This window comes from Odocoileus virginianus, chromosome 10 (genome assembly GCF_023699985.2).
Source record: "Odocoileus virginianus isolate 20LAN1187 ecotype Illinois chromosome 10, Ovbor_1.2, whole genome shotgun sequence".
NCBI classification, from domain to species: Eukaryota; Metazoa; Chordata; class Mammalia; order Artiodactyla; family Cervidae; genus Odocoileus; species Odocoileus virginianus.
Window position 1 is genome coordinate 21,174,931 of NC_069683.1, and position 13,534 is coordinate 21,188,464.

The window sequence follows — 13,534 nt, forward strand, 5'->3', positions numbered from 1 at the left end:
GACTCTTCTCCCTGCTTTACTCCCATTATCCTCCATGCTGACTCTCTCTAATTACACTCCCTTTAAAACAAAAGCATGTCAGCCCGCTTCCAACTCTTCCACAATCTTTGCTTTTTCTAGAACTCAGGTAAAAACACACAGCCAAATGCTGCATGTGGATGTGAGGTACAAATGTACACTATGAATTGAGAGAAAAATATCACTGAGAAATTGACAAAACCGGGTATCAAACTGTGAAAACTTATATTGATCTGATTGAAATAAGAAGCTGTTTCTACAGAAACACTTTCATAGCCAAAAGCTCATGGGACTCCGAGAAAGGATAAAACTCTCAGGAGCTCTGAGCTCAAAAGAAAATAATTACAAACCACATGAATAAATGAATTTTCATAAGTGATAGGGAAAAATGCAAACATTCAGGAAAGGTACTTAAAATAATAGAATACCTTGAATGAAACTATTTTAAAATATTTAGCATAATTAGAGACATAAAATAAGAAAAAGAAAACAAAATCAAGTAACCAAATACTATTAACCAGAACAGGTACAGTTTTACAGAGGAATGAAATAAAATTTCCATAAATGTAAAATAGAGTAATTGGCAATAAAAGCTCGGTGTGTAGGCTAAAGAATAGATTACACAAAGCTAAAGAAAGAATTACTACACTGAATTCTGTGTCTCAAGACAGTAAAATGCTGCACAGAAAATAAAAACATGGATACCATTTAAAAAGTGGTTATTTTTGCATAACTGAAAAAGACCCAGTAGGGTCTTCATTGCAGCACTATTTACCATAGCTAGGACATGGAAGCAAATTGTGACAGATGCCCAATGACAAATGAATGGATAAAGAAATGTGGTACATAACACGGTACAATATTAGCAGTTCAAAGGAATGCATTTGCCTCAGTTGTAAAAAGGTAGATGAACCCAGAGCCTGTTATATAGACTGAAATAAGTCAGGAAGAGAAAGACAAATATCATATATTAACCAATCCATATGGAATGTAGAAATATGGTACTGATGAACTTATTTGCAGAGTAGCAATAGAGACACCCTTGGACTGCAAGGAGATCCAACCAGTCCATCTAAAAGGAGATCAGTCCTGGGTGTTTATTGGTGGGACTTATGTTGAAGCTGAAACTCCAATACTTTGGCCACCTGATGCAAAGAGCTGACTCATTTGAGAAGACTGTGATTCTGGGAAAGATTGAGGGCAGGAAGAGAAGGGGATGACAGAGGATGAGATGGTTGGATGGCATCACCAACTCAATGGACATGGGTTTGGGTGGACTCCGGGAGTTGGTGATGGACAGGGAGGCCTGGTGTGCTGCGGTTCATGGGGTCGCAAAGAGTCGGACACGACTGAGTGACTGAACTGAACTGAACTGAATGAGACATAGACATAGAAAACAGACTGTGAACACAGAGGGGGAAGGAAAGGGTAGGACAAACTGCAGGAGTAGCACTGAAACATATACATTGCCATGTGTAAAATTAGATAGCTAGTGGAAATTTACTGTATGATGCAGGGTGCTCAAATCTGGTGCTCTGTGATAACCTAGAGGGTAGGATGGGGTGAGAAGTGGAAGTGAGGTTCAGGAGGAAGGGGACATGTGTATACCTATGGCTGATTCACAATGATGTATGGCAGAAGCCAACGCAATGTTGTAAAGCAATCACTCTCCAATTAACAACAGATAATTTTTTAAGTGGTTATTTTCCAAGGGCAACAATATAAGGCCCACTGTATACATAGTAAGAATTTCAACAGAGAAATAAAAAGAGATTATGAGCATAATGCTTGATGTACCAATGACTGAGCAACTTTCCACAATTATATTACCACCACTGCAAAATTATTTGGCTACCTTTCCATTTTAGAGTTCAAAAATAATGTCATTTGAAAAACTAAATTCATCTTACCATTTTTAACAGGCTTTTTTCTGGTATTTATACTTAAAGCTGCTAGATGTATATTTCTCTGTCTATGGTGTTTTTTAATTCACAAGGCATGGCTTTCAGTTAATAGCCAGATATTCTAACCTGAGGTTTTTGTTTTCAACTGCCCAGCAAACAACAATCCTTAACAGACTTGAATCACTCAAACCTACTGACATTTGACCTACAAAAGTGTATTTTATAGGTATGTTGTCTCTTTATACAGAGTGAATTGCTTCCCACAGATACCTCTGCAAAATGAGCAGAATCAAAGAATTTAATCATAGTTTCACTGCACTTAGAGAAGTATTAAAATATTTTGACAAAATTGAATATTTTAAAAGTACCTTATTGTCACATATTTCACCCTAGGTGTGATTTTCTTTTAATTGTATTTATCCTGCTTGGGATTTTTTCTGATATTTTCGTCTCTGGGGGTCAATATTTTCAAGTTTTGGGACTCTTGGGGGAACTTCTTCATTTCCTTTCCCCTCTCTCTCCTCTCTCAGGCTAGAATTCCAATTACAGTATTCTAGACAACATTATGCAGAGAAGGCAATGGCAACCCACTCCAGTAGTCTTGCCTGGAAAATCCCATGGCAGAGGAGCACAGTGGGCTGCAGTCCATGGGGTCATGAAGAGTGGGACATGACTGAGCGACTTCACTTTCACTTTTCACGTCCATGCATTGGAGAAGGAAATGGCAGCCCACTCCAGTGTTCTTGCCTGGAGAATCCCAGGGACGGGGGAGCCTGGTGGGCTGCCATCTATGGGGCGCACAGAGTCAGACACGACTGAAGTGACTTAGCAATGGCAGCAGACAACATTATACCGTTCCACACAGCATTATTCATTTATTGCCCCCAAATTTCTGCTCTCTGTTCCACAGGCTGGATAATTTCTATTGACTTACTCTTAATTCAGCACTAAATAGTTCTTTTTCTAAAAATAATTTCCAGGCCATTGCTAAGATTTCCTCTCTATTGACACAATGTATACATCTGTTTATGCAAGTCCTTGAACATATTTGTAATGTGCTTTAAAATCCACATCTGATCATTTCAACAGCTGGGTCATTTCAAGGCCTACTTATATTGAACGCTTTCTGATAATGCATGAAACTTCCTTTCTTCTTTACATGTCTTGAATAACGTTTTTATGCTAAAAATGGTGGGTGCCACATCATACGGTGTCTGGATTACGTTGTTTTTCTCCCGAGGACATTGACTTTTGATCTTCCTGGCAGAGCAAAGTCACTGGCAGATGGCCGTGGTTCTGTTATTGTCACTGACTGCTCTACTGCTTTTATTCTTGGCCTTTACTCAGTGATTTGGTCTTTATTGATTAAAGTGTATCCTTTCTGGGGTCTTAATGGATGTCTGTGGTGCTCAGCCAGCAAGGCTTCCCCATGGTGGCTGGGTGCAACCCCCATGGCCCCCAGCCCACACATTCCCGCCCGAACATCACCGCTCCACCCTCAGTCCCACCGCAGACACTCTCCGCCAGGTCCTGTGTCTACCAGCTTGGCACTTGGTCAGTGACCCTCAGAGAACTCATCGGACATCTGAGCCCTGTTTCCACGCACCGCTTCTTCCAGTCAACTTCCCTTCCTTCCACATTCCAGCTGCCTCGGCACCCTAGAATTTCTCGATTCAGCAACAGCTCCTTGTTCTTCTGGGATCTGGCCCACTACCCAGTATTCTGGACAGTGCCCTTGGGCATTAAATTTAGGAACACGGAGGGATCATCTCCCAAGGATCACTGTCTTAACACTGCCTGTGGTCTAATGTCTGAACAAAACTGTCTCATAAACCTTGTGCATTTTATAGTTGCTTGTGGCAAGAGCGTAAGTTGGAAACCAGTTATCCAAACATGGCCAGAAGTGAAGTTTCTATATCACTGTGTTTAAGAATAAAAGCATGAACAACAAAAACTGAAAACGTATTAAATATTCACTAATAAGTAATTGCTTAAATTAGGTGGCATATTTATCTTGATACTCCATCTGCCTTTAACAAGTAAAAAAGTAAAGTTGCTCAGTTGTGTCCAACTCTTTGCGACCCCATGGACTGTAGCCTACCAGGCTCCTCTGTTCATGGGATTTTCCAGGCAAGAGTACTAGAGTGGGTTGCCACTTCCTTCTCCAGGGGATCTTCCCAACCCAGGGATCAAACCCGGGTCTCCTGCATTGCAGACAGGCACTTTACCATCTGAGCCACCAGGGAAGCCCTTTAAGAAGAATGACATGGAAAGATAATCTAAGACACACAGTCAATTTTTTTTAAAGTGCTCACAAAACTGCTATTTTGTAATATGTGTTCATGCACATGCACAGGTATGCAAAATGTAGAAAATAAACTGCAAGGATAAAATCCAAACTGCAAGCATACAGTCACTTTGAGGAGTATGACTGAAAACAGCAGTGTGCATGTGATCTGTGCTTAAGTCTGCATGCATTTGTGATATCTGGCTCATTCACAAGGTGAAAATGCAATAGTACATTTTAAAAACAAAATCATTAAGAGAACTTCATCCTGGTAAAATTGCTTGGGAGTCACTGTCAACACGTTTAACTCTTGTTTTGCGAAATACCTGCTGTAACTTCAAGTTGAAGGCATCTGGTGTAAGGAAAGTGGGAACTAGACAAATTCACGAAAAATATGATTTTTCTGCCGGCTCCGCCTTGTTGCCTTTTAGTCCTGACACCGATCTGTGGAGTGGGGCCCTCCCCTTCTCTCTGCGGCAGATCTGAAACGCTCCTTCTTTCCTATCACTGGAAACCTACATGAAGGATCCACCCTCTCTGGAGTATCTGACAGGCCAATTTAAAGGGAGGCTTGGAGTGGTAAACACTTGATGCAATGTATTTCTTTTCAAATGGTGAGACTCAGAGTCTTCCCCCCAGGCCCAGGTTTTGAATATTTGAAAACTACTTTGATGTCTTTCAACATCTTGACAGGCATGAGGACTCAGAACATGCCAGAAATATGTCAAATGGCATCAGTTCCTCTGTCTCTGAGAATGATGGACACTATCTTTCAGGATCAGTTCCCAGAGTGATTTGCTCAAATCCAGCTAGTTCAAATAAGAATTCTTTTCCTTAGACTTCAGAAATTCATGGGAACTGGGGATGACACACAGGTCAGCTAATCATTTCTCCTCCTTTCACCTTTCTCCTCATCACCACGATTTCCTATAAAATCAGTAATTAAGAGTTCCCCTAGCTAAACTACGGGAAATACAAAACACAGACATGGGTAAAAATCTCTATCAAAAATGTGTTCTATATATTTCAGCTTCTCTTAACTTTATAAATGTACTATCAATTTGACAACCCAGAATAAATCTCCTTGTCAGAATTCCTGGAATCTGAAGATAGATTTCCTTAATCCCAGTCCTAGCTTTAGTCATCATTAGCTGTGCGATGCTGGTGGAGCTATTTAACTTCTCTGTTCTTTGTTTCTCATCAGTAAAACAGGGGCCATGATGATAGAGCTGTTTGAGAATTAAGTAATCTGTGTTTACAAGTCTGTAGGACATACTGAAGACTTCATATGTTTTCATTATTATCACTACCATCACCACTGCCTTCATAGTCATCATGATTAATACAATATCCTCTCTTGGACGCTTAAATTATTTGACCCTCTCTTGTAAACTGATAATGGTTTTCCATGGATTTCTTTTCATTTCTGTTTAAGGACTTTACTTTCTCCAAGCTGTGCTAAACCAACAGTAACTGAAACGTGAATATTTCTGACACAGGAGTTATGGCTGCACTCCTAAAAGAATGAGCTCCAAACTCAAAGCAAGCCCTCAGTGCATTTTAACTGAGCTCACTCCTTCCTGTATGGACTCATCACGCAGTAACTAACCAGTTCTGTAGACGACATAGTGGGTGTTCATCAAGTGTGTATTCAATGAATAATGACTTTATAAGAAAAGAATATATATACATGTGTGAGTATATATATATATATATATATATATATATAGCACTTCCATCTGATATTATTGAGATTACTAAGATTCACTGAACAGACTGAGAATCTATGTCTGTCTGTGTGTTCGTCTATGTTTCTCTTTCCCCCTCTCTCCCTCAATATATTTATACAAAAATACATTTCTCACTATACCGGGTTACTAAGCAGGGCTTTGAGGTACACATCCTGCTCTCCAGAAAGCATTCTCCACTAGGAGAAAGAACTTCAATCCCTAGCACCAAGAAAGAACTGAAAATCAGAAGCCTAGATCTATCCCACTATACCTAGACTCCTCATACATCCCAAGTGGTAGAACTAACCAACTGCACATAAACATTTTCCTCTACTACTTTTTGTGACATTTTTCTGACAGATGTCCATTTTAAACTGATTCCATCAATTCAGAATAACGACAAGCATATGAGCATGAGCTAACATGACTTTGTCTGGCCCACACAGTCACTGTCCAAGAGTAATACACAGAGACATGAATTAAGAAAGAATGTTGCTCAACAGAGGAATGGGTAAAAAAGATGTGCTCTCTCTCTCTCTCTCTCTCTCTATATATATATATATATATATATATATATATATAAAGGAATATTACTCAGCTATTAAAAAGAATGAAATAATGCCATTTGCAGCAACATGATAGACCTAGAGATTATCATACTAAGTGAAGCAAGTCAGAGAGAAGGAGAAATATCACATGACATCCTTCATATGCAGACTCTAATAAGAAATTATACAGGTGAATTTGTTTATAAATCAGAAACAGACTTTTGGAGAATCAACTTATGGTTGCCAGGGGGGATGAATGGGGGAAGGGATAATTAGGGAGTATGGGATTGACATGTAGACACTGCCATATTTGAACTGATAATCAACAAAGGTCCTGCTCTATAGCACAGGGAAATCTGCTCAAGGCTATGTGGCAGCCTGGATGGGAGGGAAGTTTGGGGGAGAATTATATCTGTGTATGTATGGCTCGCCCCCTTTGCTGCCCACCTGAAACTAGCACCAGGGTTTCTCTGGTGGCTCAGACGGTAAAGAATTTGCCTGTAACGCAAGAGATGCGGGTTTGATCCCTGTGTTGGGAAGATCCCCTGGAAAAGGGAATAGTTACCCACCCCAGTAATCTTGCCTGGAGAATCCCATGGAGAGAGAAGCCTGGAGGGCTACAGTCCATTGGGTTGCAAAGAGTTGGACACAACTGAGCAACTAACACTGAAGCTATCACAACACTTTTAATCAGCTATAATCCTATATAAAAGAAAAATTTCTTTCAAAAAGAAAAGGAAAAAAGAATAAAGTATAATAAATAGAAAACAAGAGAATGGTGCTATGGGGAAAGCTGAGGAAAATGTACTACAGGCTGAGACAAGAATTTCGTTGAAGAATTTAAGGAATAAGAACCTAATGTAACTAAAGAGGAAAGAATGAGGGGGGAAAAATGGGCTGAAATGAGGCTGAAAAAGCAACCACAGGTCAGATTACATGCGGTTGTTGAACATTCTGTCAGACATCTGGATTTTACTCTGAATGAGGTGGAAAGCCATTGAAGGGGCCCCAATAAGCTGAGACATTAACGTTTCTGCTTTAAGATTGTATGTAAAGCAGCCTGAAGTGACCTGAGACTAGGAGAAAGACGACCAGAAGGCTGTGGAGGGTGTCCGCTCTTGTTTCCTTCTTTTATAGCTATCAATGCCAATCATACTCCCTCATCTTTATTAAACTAACTGTGAGGTCAGGGACAACGTCAGACTGGTTTTTTACCCACTGCAATACTTATCATATTCTCTGACTTCTCAAAGTATTTCTTCAAGGATTAACAGTTATAAGAACAATTTAATTCCCTTAGTTTTTAGTGTATTTAATGAGGCAAATTCTAATTGTTTTTGACACATTTTTCATCATTTGGAATATAAAGTCTTCCAAATTAAAGATATGGCATAATCAAAAGACTTGGCAAAGCAACATAGATTTCTGCAATGCTTTACAGTAGTATAAAGAGGAATATTTATTAAATGGCCCCTTGAATATACGGCTCTGCAGAAAAATACTCTTTCATTATCCATGTTGGCACTGTTTCATCCACACTATATTAAGTTCAGACTAACAGGATTTTGTAAAGCTTCCAGTGAACTAAATTTGCATATTTGACATGCACATGCTTTGTAAAATCTGCATAGTATTTAAATCATTACATAATCTTGCTCAATAGAGATGAGTGACAAAAAACACAAGGTAACCTCTCCAGTTTCTTCCCTTTGCTCAAAATGTACTTCATTCCTTCATAAAAAGAAAGAGACTCAGCTTCATCTATCATTTCCAAATTGATATGCATAACTAGATCTTACCTCCTGCTTGTAAATCTCCATGCAACGAGAAAGGGACACAACACAGGCCTGATGATTACAAACAGTATTAGGTAACTTGAAGCTGCCGACTTCACAGTGTCATGGAAGGTTGGCGCACTGAATATTAGATGGTCTAAAGAGCCCCACAGGGAAAACGATGCAATTTGGATTGTTAAAAGTATGTGAGCGTCTGCTCTCCTTCCTTTTGATTAACTCCCAACATAACATACACACATGATTATGCTTCTCTAAAATCTAGAAATAAAAGAGATGATAAATTAATCAACTGCATTTTATAATGAAAAATTCAGTGTCTCTCTCAGATCCTAGAACTTATTTATTCTTTATCTTTCACAGCTTTATAGAAGTATTCATTGATTATCGAGTGTTTGATCATTTTCCCCCTCTTTGATGCAAAGTCCAGCAAAACAAATTTTTAAATTATGAAAATTAATCATTGCCTTATAAAAAAATTCTAGGTAGTAGGGGGTTTTTCCTGTTTCTTTGAAAAGGCTAGCTTCAAATATACTTAGTATTTAGTGCCAATAATATCTCTTTCTCCTGTATTTCTAATCTCATCTTGATCCAATTACGTAAATAGGAAAATCAATGGATTAAATATTCCTCATTGTTGTAATTTTTAAATTAAATCTCCATTCATCATAAGACAAAAATTTCCATTTCAATATTATGGGTGAATCTTAACTCTCCTCTGTAAACACATTGTTTGGGAATCATATTAATAGTTATAGTTACTACTGTGTAGCCACCCTAAAACAATGACATTTTTAAACAATTAAGCTTGTAGTTTCTGCACTGTCCCACACGGGAAGCCTCAGTCAGTGAAGTGCAAATACTAAGGTGACTTGAACACAGGGGATCTGGAATTATGTAAATACTTGGTTGACAGTTGATGCTGGCTGTTGTCTGGGACCTAGGCTGAGCAGTCAACCAGAACAGTTCCCATGGCATCTTCGTGAGGCCTGAACTTCCTCACAGTGTGGTTCCCTCAAGACAGTCCCTACATCATGACCCAGGACTCCAAAGGTAAGTTTCCCAGCCGACAAGCCAGAAATGGTGTTGCTTTGTATGACCAGGTCTTGGAAGCCATCTTGTATCACTTCTGCCAAAGTCAACTGGTTAAAAGCTAATTGCAGACTGTTCCAGATTCAAGGAGAGGGTAACTAGGGACCACTTCTGGAGGACAGAGGGATAAAGTTCAAAAGAGCATGAGGAATGGGCAATATTTTTAGCCACATCTGGGAAATATAATTGACCTCATCTACTTTTACGTTCCTTATGTTCACTGGGAGGTACTTAAATGGTCTTACATAAGTAACAGTAGTAACCAGAACAGGTAACCTTATGCTTATTCTGCTAGTTTCCCTGCTTCATTTCTGGCTGAGAACTCAAATATGGGGACAAAGAATACCTTCATCCATACGTTCTAAAGAGATCTGGGAGGCTACTTACAGAAGATTTGCTAAGTAGTAAATATGAACTAATTTGATCAATGTTAGTTGGTAAATGACCTCCAAAATGAAGACTCCCCGTATTTATGTTTCTCAGACTAGTGGAGCAGGACATGCTAGCTAGGCCTCCATCCTACTGATACCTATTTAGTCTAGGCCACCCACTCTCTCACTTCATCCACTTTACCAAGTTTCCTAACTCATCTCCTCACACCTCCATTTGCCTCACTCCAATGTCTCCATCACAGCAGAGCGTATTTTAAGGAAATCTAATCCAACTTCATCCTTCTGCTTAAAGTCCTTCAATGGCTTCCCAGTAGTCAGCCCACCTTTATGTGGGACCTGCCTTTCTCCTGTCTTTTCACACTTTCACCTAATTGCGGGTATTTTCTCAATCTCCAGCAGCATCTCTAGACCTTCTGGTACACATGCCCCATCTGATAGCTGTTCTCTGTCCCATCACTGTCTTGAACTACAGGTTTTCATAGGCCCCACAACTTTGAATATGCTTTCCCTTCTAACCAGAATCCCCCAGATTTTATCACCTTGATAGAATGGTTTATCCCAACGCTGCTAAGAGGTCCTTTTGCACCCTGTATGTTTCCTGTCCTAACATTCCACAGACCTTATGAAAAATTACCTGCTTCATATCTATTTCTTTCTCCAGAATGTAAATACCATGACAATAGTGACCTATGCATTCTTTGACAACCACACAGTGCCTAGCACAGTGCCCAGCACAAAATAAGAACTCAGTAAGCTGTTGAAAGAACTCATTTTTTAAAATAATTTTCAACTTGTTTTTCAACATCTCAGTAGTACATTAGCAAAATTTCCAACCTACAGTTTTACATCATTATATGCTTTTAGGCGATTTTTCTCTTCTTTTTAAAAGCTTTATATAAATAGAAAAATAAAGCACTAAGGCAAATCCTGCTCCATTCAGAGTAATTCCAACTATTTTCATTGGTATCAAGATAAACGTTATTGCTTGTTCAGGTGCACTGTTTTCTTATCCACTTTGTCCTATAGTGTTATCAGCCTTTGTGCTGGAAAGACTTCATTTCCACTTTACCTTCCTTGTTTACATCTGTTAAGTTTCTGATTTCTAACTTTTTTGGTACAATCACATATAATCATATATTTAGGCTATTGCTCCTCTCTTATGCACATACACAATTCCTCTCCCTCATGCCCCTGTCCCCTCCCCCTTTCTTGATTGTAATCCCTAGGACTCTGAGTGTGAGCCTGGATTTTGCAGCAGGATTGAAAACGCAACAAGCTACGGTGATATTGTAACATGAAGAGAATTTTGTGTTTCTACAAGGCAATAAAAACTTCTTAAAACTTCATGAAAACTTCATGAAAATTTCTTAAAACAAAAGGACAAATGATGAGCATACAAAAGAAGTATCAAAATATGCAACTGAATGTATTTGTGCCTGCATGCTAAGTTGCTTCAATCATGTTTGACTCTTTGCAATCCCCTGGACTGTAGTCCCCCTGGCTCCTCTGTCCATGGGATTCTCCAGGCAAGAATCCGGGAGGAGATCAGATCTCCTTCTCCAAGAGATCTTCCTGATCCAGGGATCAAATCCGCATCTCTTACGACTCCTGCACTTGCAGGTGGGTTCTTTACCCCTAGTGCCAGCTGGGAAGCCCCAAATGCATTTGTGGATGGCCACTATTTCCTAAAGTTCAGTAGAAAATAATCCTTCACTTGGTCTAGTTCACAGCATAATCTTTTAGAGTCTATGACTCTACCAGAAGCATGGTCATTACCTAAGTGGATAGAAGGTCAGGAAGAGCACGCACACCTGGACACTTGACCAGAAACCTAGACTGTGGCATCTGAAAGTGGAAAAGCAAGTGGACCTTTCTTTCACCTGAGCGAAACCATTTATAACTAAGAAGTAAGTACCTGCAAGTTCTGAATGCACGAGGAAGAAACTATCAAATTCCTATAAGACAGAAGTTTAGTAACAAGAGAATGTCACATGTATTCAAATCAGAATTCTTCAGTCAAAAGTTCTCCCATAATCAGAAGAAAAAAATAAACAGCTATAATAAAAGCATTATAATACTACCATTGGAAGCAACTAAAATATTCTCCATTTATAAAAAAGATTTCCAATTCTTAGTAACATTTTTTTGTATTGTTAAGTGATTAGTTCCTGGGGGGAAAGGGGTTGTTAATAAGTAAGATTCCATGTTAAGTTATCTGTTTATAAATTATGTGAGAAACTCTGGGTAATTCCCTTTAGTTGTTATGGAGATCATACTTACTTTGTAAAAGAGAATGAGGAAAATGCTTCTATAAAAAGTTAATTCTTTGGCACAAGTAAAAGAATTCATTAATTAACACTGTAGATGCAAAAGTGCTTCCATCAATTTTTCTATGATTCTATGGTGCATAAGCTATATGGCCCAGAAAAAAAAATAATATACTGGAAAATATAAATAAAATAAAGTAAAAATAAAATAAATAAATAAATAATATACTGGTTTCTGCTTTTGAACTTGGGATATTTTTCTAGGACCTTTCCTCAATACTTCTAAAATTTTTATTTACGTACGTGTACATGGAGATAATTTTTTAAATTTATAGATTCCTCAGTTAACATCCTTTTCCCCAACATTCTAATCCAAGATGCCTAACATATAACCTACGACCTGTGTTTTTAAAATACCTGCTCAGTCACTCTGGAAATCCTTTAGGATTCATGATCATTACCCTGAACAATGATGTAACCTTTCTCTTTTATGCCAATCACTTCCATAATTGTAGTATTATCTCTATGTGGATGAATCTGTTACTGACAAATAGAAATTGATAGAGGCCAGATGAGGAATTCAGGCAGGGCTTCATAGAGGACTCACGCTGCACAACCAGGGAGCTAGAACAAGTGGCTCTCTGAGAAGGGTGGGCTGATTCCTGACATGGGGTGAGGGTCGACATAGATTGGTGGGGTGAGCTGCAGGGATGGCTTAGGTGGTCTGCCCACTTCCTTGGTGGTGCGGTGTGCAGAGATCATTTGCAGTAAAGCACCCTGATTTTGCTGCCAGCACTAAACAAGCGACCAATGGTTTTTGGCTTTTTCGTATTTTATTGTTCATAATTTTCCCTACTGTGCATGCAGGCAGGCATTTTTAGTCCCTTATAGTTTCCCTGCATGCTGAGGTATTTGTCCAGGTGCAAGCACTCCAGTAAAGGGTCCCAGGTCATCTCGATTTCACATCTGCATTTTTAATTTGGATTTCTCAGCAGAGATTTAGATCAGCAGTTCTAGTTGACTTTTTCCATGCAGGTGACTGGCTGAATCCAGCTTCATGTTCAACAACACATCCATGAGGGGAAGTTAAAGGCAACAACACAGCTAAAAGAGAAGTCTGTCATCAGTGGATATTTCAATGTTGTTTTACCCTCATTTCACATTAATCTATTTCCTTTGTGTTTACAGCATTCTCTTAAGACCTGGTTTTCACCCTGTCTTTGGTGATAACTCGCACTTTTTTTTTTTTTTTAATCTAAAGATGGTTTCAAGTCTTTTCATTCTAACCTGTGGATATTCATACAATTGGACTCTTACTCCCCTGTATTTTCTAAACAGGTTTTAAATATTTATACTGGACATTGGAAATTATTTTTATGTGATTGATCAAATCATTATTGACAAAATGTCAGAGTTTCCCAACACTGAATAGGGCTTTTAAACAGTAATCAGTTTGCATGTTGAGGTCCAATGAGGTTAATAATTATGACCCCAAGGGAATTT